This window comes from Cryptomeria japonica, chromosome 2, assembly GCF_030272615.1.
Source record: "Cryptomeria japonica chromosome 2, Sugi_1.0, whole genome shotgun sequence".
Classification (NCBI taxonomy): Eukaryota; Viridiplantae; Streptophyta; class Pinopsida; order Cupressales; family Cupressaceae; genus Cryptomeria; species Cryptomeria japonica.
The window spans coordinates 430919901-430935953 of NC_081406.1; the positions used below are offsets into that span (position 1 = coordinate 430919901).

Here is a 16053-nt window from a genome sequence, read left to right on the forward strand (position 1 = left end):
AAGGTGTGGCGTGCACGAAGTCGGAGCCCGGTTTGCCCCGGGTGCGCACCTTGGTGTGCACACCTTGGCTGGGTTGCGCGCCCTGGTGGGCACCATGGTGCGCACCAAGGAGCGCTTCGAAGTGTGCTCCAAGGTGCGGCGTGCACGAAGTCGGAGCCCGGTTTGCCCCGGGTGCGCTCCGAAGCGGGGTTATTGGAGCGCCCCCTCTTTTTTTGTCGGAGCGTTTGGTGGGGTTTCTCGCATTGGTTCTTCCCAGGCCCGGTTGTTGGGTGCGCACCCACCCTGACGCGCACGAAGTCGGAAGTAGAGTTAATTGCCCGGGTGCGCACCTTCGCCAGGGTGGGCACCTTGGTGCGCACGCCTTGCCTGGGCTGCGCACCAGGGCGGGCTCAAGATGGCACCCGCGTTCTGTTTTTTTCACTATCTTTCAAAACAGAAATTTTAAAATCTCATTTTCTTTTGCCTTTTCTGGAAATTAGTGAAGGCAGCGCATCAAAGGTGCGCACCTCGCTGCCCACCACGGTGCGCAACTCCGGTGGGCAACCGGGAGTGCTTCGAAGTGTGCTCCAAGGTGCTGCGTGCACGTTGTCGGAGCCCGGTTTGCCCCGGGTGCGCACCTCGCGTGCACCTTCGTCGGGGTGGGCACCTTGGCTGGGTTTGCCCCGGCTGCGCTCCGAAGCGGGGTTATTGGAGCGCCCCCTCTTTTTTTGTCGGAGCGTTTGGTGGGGTTTCTCGCATTGGCTCTTCCCAGGCCCGGTTGCCACCCTGGCGCGCACGGAGTCGGAAGTAGGGTTAATTGCCCGGGTGCGCACCTTTGCCAGGGTGGGCACCTTACCTGGGCTGCGCACCAGGGCGGGCTCAAGATGGCACCCGCGTTCCGTTTTTTTCACTATCTTTCAAAACGGAAATTTTAAAATCTCCTTTTTTTTTGCCTTTTCTGGAAATTAGTAAAGGCAGCGCATCAAAGGTGCGCACCTAGCTGCCCACCTTGGTGTGCTCTGAGGTGCCCACCACGGTGCGCACCCGGGAGCGCTACGAAGTGTGCTCCAAGGTGCGACGTGCACGTTGTCGGAGCCCGGTTTGCCCCGGGTGCGCACCTCGCCTGCACCTTGGCCGGGGTGGGCACCTTGGCTGGGTTTGCCCCGGGTGTGCTCCGAAGCGGGGTTACTGGAGCGCCCCCTCTTTTTTTGTCAGAGCGTTTGGTGGGGTTTCTTGCATTGGCTCTTCCCAGGCCCGGTTGTTGGGTGCGCTCCCACCCTGGCACGCACGAAGTTGGAAGCTGGGTCAATTGCCCGGGCGCGCACCTTGGTGCGCACACCTTGGCTGGGCTGCGCACCAGGGCGGGCTCAAGATGGCACCAACATTCCCTTTTTTTCACTATCTTTCAAAACGGAAATTTTAAAATCTCATTTTTTTTTGCCTTTTATGGAAATTAGTGAAGGCATCGCATCAAAGGTGCGCACCTCGCTGCCCACCTTGGTGTGCTCCGGGTGCGCACCTCGCGTGCACCTTCGCCGGGGTGGGCACCTCGGCTGGGTTGCGCGCCCTGGTGGGCACCATGGTGCGCACCAAGGAGCGCTCCGAAGTGTGCTCCAAGGTGCGGCGTGCACGAAGTCGGAGCCCGGTTTGCCCCGGGTGCGCACCTCGCGTGCACCTTCACCGCGGTGGGCACCATGGCGTGCACGAAGTCGGAGCCCGGTTTGCCCTGGGTGCGCACCTCGCGTGCACCTTCACTGGGGTGGGCACCTCGGCTGGGTTGCGCGCCCTGGTGGGCACCATGGTGCGCACCAACGAGCGCTCCGAAGTGTGCTCCAAGGTGCTGCGTGCACGAAGTCGGAGCCTGGTTTGCCCTGGGTGTGCACCTCGCTTGCACCTTCGCCGCGGTGGGCACCATGTCGTGCATGAAGTCGGAGCCCGGTTTGCCCCGGGTGCGCACCTCGCGTGCACCTTCGCTGGGGTGGGCACCATGGTGCGCACCAACGAGCGCTCCGAAGTGTGCTCCAAGGTGCGGCGTGCACGAAGTCGGAGCCCGGTTTGCCCCGGGTGCGCACCTCGCGTGCACCTTCGCCGCCGTGGGCACCATGGCGTGCACGAAGTCGGAGCCCGGTTTGCCCCGGGTGCGCACCTCGTGTGCACCTTCGCCGGGGTGGGCACCTCGGCTGGGTTGCGCGCCCTGGTGGGCACCATGGTGCGCACCAAGGAGCGCTCCAAAGTGTGCTCCAAGGTGCGGCGTGCACGAAGTCGGAGCCCGGTTTGCCCCGGGTGCGCACCTCGCGTGCACCTTCGCCGCGGTGGGCACCATGGCGTGCACGAAGTTGGAGCCCGGTTTGCCCCGGGTGCGCACCTCGCGTGCACCTTCGCCGGGGTGGGCACCTCGGCTGGGTTGCGCGCCCTGGTGGGCACCATGGTGCGCACCAAGGAGCGCTCCGAAGTGTGCTCCAAGGTGCGGCTTGCACGAAGTCGGAGCCAGGTTTGCCCCGGGTGCGCACCTCGCGTGCACCTTCGCCGCGGTTGGCACCATGGCGTGCACGAAGTCGGAGCCCGGTTTGCCCCGGGTGCGCACCTCGCGTGCACCTTCGCCGGGGTGGGCACCTCGGCTGGGTTGCGCGCCCTGGTGGGCACCATGGTGCGCACCAACGAGCGCTCCGAAGTGTGCTCCAAGGTGCGGCATGCATGAAGTCGGAGCCCGGTTTGCCCCGGGTGCGCACCTCGTGTGCACCTTCGCCGCGGTGGGCACCATGGCCTGCATGAAGTCGGAGCCCGGTTTGCCCCGGGTGCGCACCTCGCGTGCACCTTCGCCGGGGTGGGCACCATGGTGCGCACCAACGAGCGCTCCGAAGTGTGCTCCAAGGTGCGGCGTGCACGAAGTCGGAGCCCGGTTTGCCCCGGGTACGCACCTCGCGTGCACCTTCGCCGCGGTGGGCACCATGGCGTGCACGAAGTCGGAGCCCGGTTTGCCCCGGGTGCGCACCTCGCATGCACCTTCGTCGGGGTGGGCACCTCGGCTGGGTTGCGCGCCCTGGTGGGCACCATGGTGCGCACCAAGGAGCGCTCCGAAGTGTGCTCCAAGGTGCGGCGTGCACGAAGTCGGAGCCCGGTTTGCCCCGGGTTCGCACCTTCGCCGCAGTGGGCACCATGGTGCGCACCATGGCGTGCACGAAGTCGGAGCCCGGTTTGCCCCGGGTGCCCACCTCGCGTGCACCTTCGTCAGGGTGGTCACCGCGGCCTGGTTGCGTGCCCTGGTGGGCACCATGGTGCGCACCAAGGAGCGCTCCGAAGTGTGCTCCAAGGTGCGGCGTGCACGAAGTCGGAGCCCGGTTTGCCCCGGGTGCGGACCTTCGCCGCAGTGGGCACCATGGTGCGCACCATGGCGTGCACGAAGTCGGAGCCCGGTTTGCCCGGGGTGCGCACCTCGCGTGCACCTTCGTCGGGGTGGGCACCGCGGCTGGGTTGCGCGCCCTGGTGGGCACCATGGTGCGCACCAAGGAGCGCTCGGAAGTGTGCTCCAAGGTGCGGCGTGCACGAAGTCGGAGCCCGGTTTGCCCCGGGTGCGCAGCTCGCGTGCACCTTCGCCGCGGTGGGCACCTTGGCTGGGTTGGGCACCATTGAGCACTCCAAAGTGTGCTCCAAGGTGCGCAGCATGGCGTGCACGAAGTCGGAGCCCAGTTTGCCCCGGGTGCGCACCTCGCGTGCACCTTCACCAGGGTGGGCACCTCGGTGCGCACACCTTCTCAATGTTTTTTTGCCTTTTCTGGAAATTGGTGAAGGCAGTGCATCAAAGGTGCGCACCTCGGTGTGCTCCGAGGTGCGTACGAAGTCGAAAGTCGGGTTAATTGCATTGTTTTCCCCGGGTGCGCTCCGAGGTGCACAACATCGGTGCGCACCAAGGAGGGCTCCGAAGTGTGCTCTAAGGTGCGCATGATGGCGTGCACCTCTGGTGCGCACGATGGCGTGCACCTCTGGTGCGCACGATTCGAAGCTCGGTTTGCCCGGGGTGCGCACACCTTGGCTGGGTTGCGCATCTTTTGTGCGCTCCGAGGTGCGGACAAAGTCGGAGCTCGGTTTGCCCCGGGTGCGCACCTTCGCCAGGGTGCGCACCTTGATGCGCACACCTTGGTGGGCGCCATGGTGCGCACCTTTCGTGCGCTCCAAGGTGCGCACGAAGTCGGAGCTCGGTTTGCCCCGAGTGGGCACCTTGGTGGGCGCCATGGTGCACTCCGAGGTGCCCAAGATTGGTGCGCACCAAGGAGCGCTCCGAAGTGCGCTCCAAGGTGCGCAGGTGCGCGCGAAGTCGAAAGTTGGGTTAATTGTCCAGTTTGCCTCGGGTGCGCACCTTGCGTGCACCTTCGCCAGGGTGGGCGCCTTGGTGCGCACACCTTGGCTGGGCTGCGCACCCGGGTGCGCACACCTTGGCACCCGCGTTTCCTTCATTTAAATTTTTTTTTTTACAATCTCTCAAGTGGGAAATTCTATAATCTCAACTTTTTTTGCCTCTTCAGGAAACTTTTGAATGGAGCGCAGCATTGGTGCGCTCCGAAGTGTGCTCCAAGGTGCGCACCTCTGGTGCGCTCCAAAGCTCTCTCCAGCTGCGTGCACCTGCCCCGGGCGCGCACCCGGCCCTCCCCAGCTTTGCTCACCTGTCCCGGGCGTCTGGTGCGGAACCTTAGAGTAAGAAACATCACCGTGCACCTTGGCCAACGTGCGCGACTCGACCGAGCGCGCACTGGCCGAGGTGCACACCGATTTCACCTCGGTGCGCGCGCAGCACCTCGGGCGCACCGGGGTGCGCACACAACGCCCGGGTTGCACCGTGGCCTGTGTGCTCGGGGCGCCTCGGGTGCGCGCTCGGTGTCACCCCCCGCGCGCGCGGTAGTGCGGGCACCGCACCCCGGCCTGGCCCGGCCCCGACGAGAACGCAAACGGGCAAAAGGTTAATTCAAATAGCATTGCGACGCCCGGCGAAAAACTAAAAAAGGGTGCAACACCGAGACTTCCCGGGAGGTCACCCATCCCAGTACTACTTCGGCCCAAGCGCGCTTAACTGCGGAGTTCTGATGGGATCAGGTGCACTAACGCTGGTATGATCGCACCCGTTATGAGCTTGTCGCAGTGTGTACTTAGCAAACCGCGACCCACGTGCGAATCCACCCCGGCCACCCACCCCCGTCGAGGTGCACACCCTCCCTCGCCAAGTGCGCCCCGTTCGCCAAGTGTGAGCCCTACCCGGGTGCGCGCACCTTGCTAGGGCGTCGAGTGTGCACCCGGGTCGGCCTACGTGCGTGCACCTGGACGGGGCGTCGTGTGCGCACCCGACCCGCCCAAGTGCATGCAGTGTCCCGTCTGCAACGCGGTGCCCACACACCACCTCGGGCGCAACGACCTGCGCTCACATGTGGGCCGAGTGCACCTTGGTGCATGTTCGGGGCGCCTCGGGTGCACGCTCGATCTTGCCCCGGTGCACCAAGGCGCTCGGTTTGCCCTGGGTGCGCACTTGGTGCAAGGTGGGCACCCAAAATAGGGATCTAGCACCAAAAACAAGTTTCGAGATGCAAAATGGGACCCAAGGACCACAAATGCATTCCAAGACCCATGATGGGTCCATGAGAACAAAAATGTGTTCCGAGACTTAAGAAACAAATATTGGGTTTTAGGAGAAGAAACATGCTCTGATGCCCAAAACGAGAATCGACCCCGAAAAGGCCACAGGCCAAAAGTGGGATGCGAGACCAAAAAAAATGGGACCCGAGGACCAAAATTGGGTTCCCAGGTCGAAGACAGGGCAACCGGACAAGAAACGACCTCTAAGGCTCGAAATGAGTCCCGACGACTAAAACTTGACAAGAAGCACCCATCAGGCACCCAACTCGACACCCATGGGATGCCGACCCACCCGGGCTTCCACCTAGCACACCTTGGCACCCACCCACCCTGGCACCCAACCTCGCACCCAACTTAGCACCTTTGAACCCACATTGGCACTCACCCTGACCCTGGCACCTTGGAACCCACATTGGCACTCACCTTGACCCTGGCACCCACCTTTGCACTCACCTTGGGACCCACCCTGGCTCCCACCTCGGCACCCACCCAGACACCCACCTTGGTTCCTTGGCACCCACCTTGGATCCTTGGCACCCACCCCGACACCCACCTTGGCACGCAACTTGGCTACTTGCCACCCACCCCGTGACCCACCTTGGCCAGGGTGGGTGCACACCCACCCTGGTGCCCACCTTGGCACCCACCCATGCTAGCACCCAGCCTGTGACCGGCCTTGGAACCCAACCTCGCACCCGTCTTGGCCAGTGTGGGTGCACACCCATCCTGGCACCCACGTTGTGACACACCCTGTGACCCACGCACCCTAGCACCCACGTTGGCACCCACCTTGGAACCTAACCTAGCAACTTGGCATCCACCCCGTGACCCACCTTGGCATCCACCATAGCAGTCGCCCACTTGGCACCCACCTTGGAACCCAACTTGGCACCCACCTCGGCACCCACCTTGCCACTCACCCTAGCATCGACCCATCCTAGCACCCACCCTGGCACCTTTGCACCCTAGCACTCACCCATCGTAGCACCTAACCTGTGACCCACCTCGACACTCACCCTCGCACCCACCTTGGAACCCAACCTAGCACCCACCCACCCTGACACCCACCCTAGCACCTACCCACCCTTACACCCACCCTGTGACCCATCTTGGCACCCACCCATCCTACCACTCAACCTATCACCCACCTTCTCACCCACCTTGGCATCCACCTTAGCACCCACCCACACTGGCACCTTGGCACCCACCTCGGGCAAGGTGGGTGCACACCCACCCTGGCACCCAATTTAGAACCCACCGAGCATGTTACCCACCTTGGCACCCACATTGCAGCCCACCCTAGTACCCACCCTATGACCCACATTGGCATCCACACCCTAGCACCCAGGCACCTCGACACCCACCTTGACATCCACCCTAGCACTGAACCTGTGACCAACCTTGGAACTCACCCTAGAACCCACCCACCCTGTGAACCACCTTGGCATCCACCTTAGCACCCACCCACCTTGGCACCCACTCTAGCACTCACCCATCCTAACACCCAACTTGTTACCCACCTTGGCACCCGCCCTCGCGTCCACCTTGAAACCCACCCACGCAGGAGCCCACCTTGGCACCCAACCCAACACCCACGCATCCTGGCACCCAACTTGTGACCCACCTTGGAACCCACCCTAGTACCCACCTTTGAACCCACTATATCACCAACCCACCTTGGCACCCACCCTATGACCCTCTTTGGAATCCACCCTAGCACGCACCCACCCTGGCACCCACCATGGAGCGCACCCTAGCACCCACCCACCTCGGCACGCACCTCAACACCCACCTTGGTGTGCGCACTGCGCCAACCTCTCAAAGACCCTATGTGGTGCTCTACAAAGTGTAGACCTTTGGTGCACACCGAGGTGCACACCAAAGTGAGCACCGAGGTGACCACCAAAGTGCACTCCAGGGTGCACACCAAGGCGCGCACCTTTGGTGCAGTCAATGCAAACGAATTCGCAAGTTGGGGTCGACGTCCTAATCGTTGCTGCAGACTACACGTATGAGAATCAGACAAATAGCTTTATATAGGGGAGGTGTTGCGTTTGATGGGTCGACTCCCCTAGTTGTGTGCACTGCACCAACTTCAAAGACCCTGTCTTGTTTAAGAAGTCGAAAGTTGGGGTGGATGTCCTAATCATTGCTGCAGACTACGCATGTATGAGAATCAGACAAATAGCTTATATAGGGGAGGTGTTGCGTTCGGTGGGTTGACTCCCCTGGTTGTGCGCACTGCGCCAACCTCAAAGACCCCGCATTGCAGAAGAAGTCGGAAGTCGGATTTTGGTGAGCACCAAGGCGTGCACCTTTGGTGCGGTCAACGCAGACAAATTCAGAAGTTGGGGCCGATGTCCTAATCGTTGTTGCAGGCTACACATGTATGAGAATCAGACAAATAGCTTATATAGGGGAGGTGTTGGGTTTGATGGGTCAACTCCCTTGGTTGTGCGCATTACGCCAACCTCAAAGACCTTGTTTTCGTTAAGAAGTCAAAAGTTGGGGTCAATGTCCTAATGGCTCCTGCAGGCTACACATGTATGAGAATCGGACAAATAGCTTATATAGGGGAGGTGTTGGGTTTGATGGGTCGACTCCCCTGGTTGTGCGCATTACGTCAACCTCAAAGACCTTGTTTTCATTAAGAAGTCAAAAGTTGGGGTCGATGTCCTAATTGCTCCTGTAGACTACACATGTATGAGAATCAGACAAATAGCTTATATAAGGGAGGTGTTGGGTTTGATGGGTTGACTCCCCTAGTTGTTCGCATTACACCAACCTCAAAGACCTTGTTTTTGTTTAGAAGCCGAAAGTTGGGGTCGATGTCCTAATTGCTCCTGCAGGCTACGCATGTATGAGAATCAGACAAATAGCTTATATAGGGGAGGTGTTGGGTTTGATGGGTCGACTCCCCTGGTTGTGCACATTGCGCCAACCTCAAAGACCCTGCATTGCGGATGAAGTCGAAAGTCAGAGTTTGGTGTGCTACAAGGTGTGGTCGAAGGTGCTCACGTAGGTGTGCACCTTTGGAGTGCACGAAAAGTGCCCTCCAAAAGTGCGCACCTTTGGAGCGCACAAAAGTGCCCTCCAAAAGTGCGCACCTTTGGAGCGCACAAAAGTGCCCTCCAAAAGTGCGCACTTTTGGTGCGCACCAAGGCGCTGGTTCGGTCTTTGCAAGCGAGTTCAGAAGTTGGGGTCGATGTCTTGGTTGGAGGTGCAAACTACACAGGTGTGGGAATCGGACAAATAGCTTATATAGGGGAGGTGTATGCTTCGATGGGTCGACTCCCCGGGTTGAGCGCACCGCGCCAACCTCAAAGACCCTACTATATGGATAAAGTCGGAAGTTGGGTCCGATGACCGATTCGATTAGTAGGCATGCACAGGAGGTCGGAATTTGGGTGCGATGACCTGCCATGTGCAGGAAGGCGAATGTTGGCACTGTGCGTCGCAAGGTGCGCACCAAGGAGCTGGTGCCGTCGTTGCAGTCGAGTTCGGAAGTTGGGGTCGATGTCTTGGTTGGAGGTGCAAACTACACAGGTGTGGGAATCGGACAAATAGCTTATATAGGGGAGGTGTATGCTTCGATGGGTCGACTCCCCGGGTTGAGCGCACCGCGCCAACCTCAAAGACCCTACGGTATGGATGAAGTCAGAAGTTGGGTCCGATGACCGATTCGATACGTAGGCATACTCGCGAGGTCGGAATTTGTGTCCGATGACCTGCCCTGCGCAGGAAGGCGGAATTTGGGTCCGATGACCGAGTTGAATGCGTGCCCTGCGCAGAAAGACAGAATTTGGGTCCGATGACCGAGTTGATGTTGATGGCCCGCCATGCGCAGGAAGGCAGAATTTGGGTCTGATGACCTGACATACGCATGGAGTCCGACTCGGGGGCCGATGTTCGATTCGATGACTTGCATTGTGGGTAAAGTTGGAAGTTGTCATCTTTGACCCGATTCGATGACCAGACTTCGGCTGCTTGAGAATCGGACAAATAACTTATATAGGGGAGGTATTGTTCTCGAGCATCCTCCCCCCGTGCCCGTTTATGTCGATTGATGCTGGTGCTCGACTGGTTGGAGCCCTCGGATGCAAAAATCTTGCACCAGGATTTATCGATTGTGATGGACACGGCAAGTCTCCTGATTGCTATGCAGGAGCTCATCGTGAATCTCTATGCGGCCTTGGTATGGACTCGACCTGCGGAATGGTTCGGCAATGGTAGTCGCTCCAACACGTCCTTGCAATGGCCACAGAGGTGATTCGACTAGAGCTCCAGTCTAGCTTTTGGGTTGCTTGGCGGACTGGTATAGCTGCGATCGAGTTCCGGCCATGAACGTTTTAGATAGCTCTTGGGCTTTCTGGGACGGAAGTCGGAAGTTTGGGCTGTTGTCCGATTTGATGACCATTCTTCGGATGTGTGAGAATCGGACAAATAACTTATATAGGGGATTGTGTTGTCTCACGCAGCACCCCGATTGCTATGCGGTGAGGCTCCTCGGCCGCCTTCGAACTATCTGTGTATCGGACGCATCGCGGGATAAGGGGTTGTCACTGGTAGTCGCCCAAAGCGCGTCCGATGCTTGGACCATTCCGAGGCGGACCTGAAGCCTCTTCCGTCTAGCCGTTGGGTCCTTCTCGCCGCATCCCTCGCCTCGCACCCCAATTGCTATGCGGTGAGGCTCCTCGGCCGCCTTGGAACTATCTGTGTATCGGACGCATCGCGGGATAAGGGGTTGTCACTGGTAGTCGCCCCAAGCGCGTCCGATGCTTGGACCATTCCGAGGCGGACCTGAAGCCTCTTCCGTCTAGCCGTTGGGTCCTTCTTGCCGCATCCCTCGCCTCGCACCCCGATTGCTATGCGGTGAGGCTCCTCGGTCGCCTTGGAACTATCTGTGTATCGGATGCATCGCGGGATAAGGGGTTGTCACTGGTAGTCGCCCCAAGCGCGTCCGATGCTTGGACCATTCCGAGGCGGACTTGAAGCCTCTTCCCTCTAGCCATTGGGTCCTTCTCGCCGCATCCCTTGCCTCGCACCCCGATTGCTATGCGGTGAGGCTCCTCGGCCGCCTTGGAACTATCTGTGTATCGGACGCATCGCGGGATAAGGGGTTGTCACTGGTAGTCGCCCCAAGCGCGTCCGATGCTTGGACCATTCCGAGGCAGACCTAAAGCCTCTTCCCTCTAGCCGTTGGGGCTTTCTCGCCGCATCCCTCGCCTCGCACCCCGATTGCTATGCGGTGAGGCTCCTCGGCCGCCTTGGAACTATCTGTGTATCGGATGCATCGCGGGATAAGGGGTTGGCACTGGTAGTCGCCCCAAGCGCATCCGATGCTTGGACCATTTTGAGGTGGCCTTGAGCCTCTTCCCTCTAGCCGTTGGGGCCATCTCGCCGCATCCCCCCCTCGCACCCCGATTGCTATGCGGTGAGGCTCCTCGGCCGCCTTGGAACTATCTGTGTATCGGACGCATCGCGGGATAAGGGGTTGGCACTGGTAGTCGCCCAATGCACGTCCGATGCTTGGACTATTCCGAGGCGGCTTTGCAGCCTCTTCCGTCTAGCCTTTGGGGCCATCTCGCTGCATCCCCCACCTCGCACCACGATTGCTATGCGGTGAGGCTCCTCGGCTGCCTTGGAACTATCTGTGTATCGGACGCATCGCGGGATAAGGGGTTGTCACTGGTAGTCGCCCCAAGCGCGTCCGATGCTTGGACTATTCCGAGGCGGCCCTGCAGCCTCTTCCGTCTAGCCTTTGGGGCCATCTCACCGCATCCCTCACATCGCACCCCGATTGCTATGCGGTGAGGCTCCTCGGCCGCCTTGGAACTATCTGTGTATCGGACGCATCGCGGGATAAGGGGTTGTCACTGGTAGTCGCCCCAAGCGCGTCCGATGCTTGGACTATTCCGAGGCGGCCCTGCAGCCTCTTCCGTCTAGCCTCTGGGGCCATCTCGCCGCATCCCTCACCTCGCACCCCGATTGCTATGCGGTGAGGCTCCTCGGCCGCCTTGGAACTATCTGTGTATCGGACGCATCGCGGGATAAGGGGTTGTCACTGGTAGTCGCCCCAAGCGCGTCCGATGCTTGGACTATTCCGAGGCGGCCCTGCAGCCTCTTCCGTCTAGCCTCTGGGGCCATCTCGCCGCATCCCTCACCTCGCACCCCGATTGCTATGCGGTGAGGCTCCTCGGCCGCCTTGGAACTATCTTCGTATCGGACGCATCGCGGGATAAGGGGTTGTCACTGGTAGTCGCCCCAAGCGCGTTGGGGCCATCTCGCCGCATCCCCCACCTCGCACCCCGATTGCTATGCGGTGAGGCTCCTTGGCCGCCTTGGAACTATCTTCGTATCAGACGCATCACGGGATAAGGGGTTGTCACTGGTAGTCGCCCCAAGCGCGTCCGATGCTTGGACTATTCCGAGGCGGCCCTGCAGCCTCTTCTGTCTAGCCGTTGGGGCCATCTCGCCGCATCCCCCACCTCGCACCCCGATTGCTATGCGGTGAGGCTCCTTGGCCGCCTTGGAACTATCTTCGTGTCGGACGCATCGCGGGATAAGGGGTTGTCACTGGTAGTCGCCCCAAGCGCGTCCGATGCTTGGACTATTCCGAGGCGGCCCTGCAGCCTCTTCCGTCTAGCCGTTGGGGCCATCTCGCTGCATCCCCCACCTCGCACCCCGATTGCTATGCGGTGAGGCTCCTCGGCCGCCTTGGAACTATCTTCGTATCGGACGCATCGCGGGATAAGGGGTTGTCACTGGTAGTCATCCCAAGCGCGTCTGATGCTTGGACCATTCTAAGGCGGCCCTGAAGCCTCTTCCGTCTAGCCGTTGGAGCCTTCTCGACGCATCCCTCGCCTCGCAACCCCGATTGCTATGCGGTGAGGCTCCTCGGCCGCCTTGGAACCATCTTTGTATCGGACGCATCGCGGGATAAGGGGTTGGCACTGGTAGTCGCCCCAAGCGCGTTCGATGCTTGGACCATTCCGAGGCGGCCCTGAAGCCTCTTCCGTCTAGCCGTTGGGGCCTTCTCGCCCCATCCCTCGCCTCGCACCCTGATTGCTATGCGGTGAGGCTCCTCGGCCGCCTTGGAATCATCTGTGTATCGGACGCATCGCGGGATAAGGGGTTGGCACTGGTAGTTGCCCCAAGCGCGTCCGATGCTCGGACCATTCCGAGGCGGCCCTGAAGCCTCTTCCGTCTAGCCGTTGGGGATTTCTCATCCCATCCCTCGCCTCGGACCCCGATTGGTATGCGGTGAGGCTCCTCGGCCGCCTCAGAACTATCTGTGTATCGAACGCATCACGGGATAAGGGGTTGGCATTGGTAGTCGCCCCAATCGCGTCCAACGCTTGGACCATTCCAAGGCAGCCCTGCAGCCTCTTCCGTTTAGCCGTAGGGGCCTTCCTGCCGCATCCTTCGCCTCGCATCCCGATTCCTATGCGGTGAGTCTTCTCGGCCGCCACGGAACTATACCTATTATCGCTACTACTGCCATCCCTCGGCTGGTAACCTCCTCGGCCACCTTGGAACGTTCTCTTTGTCGGACGCGTCGCGGGATAAGGGGTTGGCACTGGTAGTCGCCCCAAGCGCGCCCGATGCATAGACCGCTCCGAGTCGACCTTGCTTGCAGCCTCTCACATGCATAGACCTCTCTGAGTCGACCCTGCAACCTCTCACATTTAGCCTTTGTAATCTCGCCTCACAACATGATTGCTATCCATGCTGCATCCCTTGCCTCAAGCCCTGATTGCTTTCTTGGCTGCATCCCTCCTCTCCTCACAGCCTGGTTGTCATCACTGCTGCATCCGTCGCTTCATGCATCTGGCTGTTGGGCCCTTCCCACCGCACACCTCGATTGCTATCTCTGCTGCATCACACACCCCGATTGCTATCTCTGCTACATCCCTCGGCTCTCACTTCTGCATCCTTCGCCTCACACCTCGATTGCTATTCATGCTACATCCGTAACCTCACACCCCGATTGCTATGCGGGGAGGCTCCTTGGCCGCCTTGGAAATTTCTCTGTGTCGGACGCACCGCGGGATAAGGGGCTGGCACTGGTAGTCGCCCCAAGTGCGCCCGATTCTTAGACCGCTTCGAGGTGACCTCGTAGCCTCTTTCGTCCAGGCTTCCTGCCTTCAACGCCCTTTTTACACCTCGATTGCTATGCGCGGGCTCGTTGGCGTCTATCACCTCTCTGCGAAGAGTGGCACGATGATTGTTGGGGTAAATCGTAGCAGTCCGATCTCTGGCCTTGGGCCATTGTGAGGGCTGATCGATTTCCTGTGCGCATCTCGTGTTCACCCAGTAACAGACTCGACGACTTGTAATCGGTCTTGTTCCCAATTGTTCCTGGAGGTAGTCTTCGGAACTCTTGGATTTGACCTGTCACTCGAACTGTCCTCTTCCGAGGATGCTTGTGTGTGTGTGCTTGTGCCATTTCCTTGGCGGTATTAACGAGATGTTAAAGAGCGGAGTGAGCGCCTCGCCCAGCTATGTTTGGGGCTCTCACTCCCTTACCCGGTGTGCGACCGCTTTGCACGTAGGTTGCCGAGCATCGCGACTCTTTCGATGTTTGGCGGTTGTCTTCCGGTGATGCGTTGGTCCCGAAGTGCACGTTACTAGCGTGCACCTACCCCGGGCGCGCACCCGGCCCCGCCCAGCTTCGCTTACCTGTCCCGGGCGTCTGGTGCGGAACCTTAGAGTAAGAAACATCACCGTGCACCTTGGCCAACGTGCACGACTCGACCGAGCGCGCACTGGCCGAGGTGCACACCGATTTCACCTGGGTGCGCACGCAGCACCTCGGGCGCACCGGGGTGCGCGCACAACGCTCGGGTTGCACCGTGGCCTGTGTGCTCGGGGCGCCTCGGGTGCGCGCTCGGTGTCGCCCCCCGCGCGCGCGGTAGTGCGGGCACCACACCTCGGCCCGGCCCGGCCCTGACGAGAACGCAAACGGGCAAAAGGTTAATTCAAATAGCATTGCGACGCCCGGCGAAAAACTAAAAAAGGGTGCAAAACCGGGACTTCCCGGGAGGTCACCCATCCCAGTACTACTCCGGCCCAAGCACGCTTAACTGCAGAGTTCTGATGGGATCCGGTGCACTAACGCTGGTATGATCGCACCCGTTATGAGCTTGTCGCAGTGTGTACTTAGCAAACCGCGACCCACGTGCGAATCCACCCCGGCCACCCACCCCCGTCGAGGTGCACACCCTCCCTCGCCAAGTGCGCCCCGTTCGCCAAGTGTGAGCCCTGCCCGGGTGCGCGCACCTTGCTAGGGCGTCGGGTGTGCACCCGGGTCGGCCTACGTGCATGCACCGGGACGGGGCGTCGTGTGCGCACCCGACCCGCCCAAGTGCGTGCAGTGTCCCGTCTGCAACGCGGTGCCCACACACCACCTCGGGCGCAATGACCTGCGCTCACATGTGGGCCGAGTGCACCTTGGTGCATGTTCGGGGCGCCTCGGGTGCACGCTCGATCTTGCCCCGGTGCACCAAGGCGCTCTGTTTGCCCCGGGTGCGCACTTGGTGCAAGGTGGGCACCCAAAATAGGGATCAAGCACCAAAAACAAGTTTCGGGATGCAAAATGGGACCCAAGGACCACAAATGCGTTCCAAGACCCATGATGGGTCCACGAGAACAAAAATGTGTTCCGAGACTTAAGAAACAAATATTGGGTTTTAGGAGAAGAAACATGCTCTGATGCCCAAAACGAGAATCGACCCCGAAAAGGCCACAGGCCAAAAGTGGGATGCGAGACCAAAAAAAATGGGACCCGAGGACCAAAATTGGGTTCCCAGGTCGAAGACAGGGCAACCGGACAAGAAACGACCTCTAAGGCTCGAAATGAGTCCCGACGACTAAAACTTGACAAGAAGCACCCATCAGGCACCCAACTCGACACCCATGGGATGCCGACCCACCCGGGCTTCAACCTAGCACACCTTGGCACCCACCCACCCTGGCACCCAACCTCGCACCCAACTTAGCACCTTTGAACCCACATTGGCACTCACCCTGACCATGGCACCTTGGAACCCACATTGGCACTCACCTCGACCCTGGCACCCACCTTTGCACTCACCTTGGGACCCACCCTGGCACCCACCCAGACACCCACCTTGGTTCCTTGGCACCCACCTTGGATCCTTGGCACCCACCCCGACACCCACCTTGGCACGCAACTTGGCTACTTGCCACCCACCTTGGCTCCTTGACGCCCACCCCGACAACCACCCCGTGACCTACCCTGGCTAGGGTTGGTGCACACCCACCCTGGTGCCCACCTTGGCACCCACCCCATTACCCACCTTGGCACGCACCTTAGTACCCACCCCGTTACCCACCCTAGGACCCACCCCGTGACCCACCTTGGCCAGGGTGGGCACCTTGGTGCGCACAACTTGCCTGGGCTGCGCACCAGGGCGGGCTCAAGATGGCACC

General features: G+C 60.4%; 2 non-coding genes across 2 annotated transcripts; both read right to left on the minus strand.

Moving 5' to 3' along the window:
• Positions 1–4973: 4973 nt before the first annotated feature.
• On the minus strand, positions 4974–5092 carry LOC131873840 (5S ribosomal RNA). Its single transcript, XR_009371730.1, has one exon. It is a non-coding gene; the product is annotated as a 5S ribosomal RNA (ribosomal RNA).
• A 9524-nt stretch (positions 5093–14616) lies between these two features.
• On the minus strand, positions 14617–14735 carry LOC131873865 (5S ribosomal RNA). The gene has a single exon (XR_009371750.1). It is a non-coding gene; the product is annotated as a 5S ribosomal RNA (ribosomal RNA).
• Between the last annotated feature and the right edge of the window lie 1318 nt (positions 14736–16053).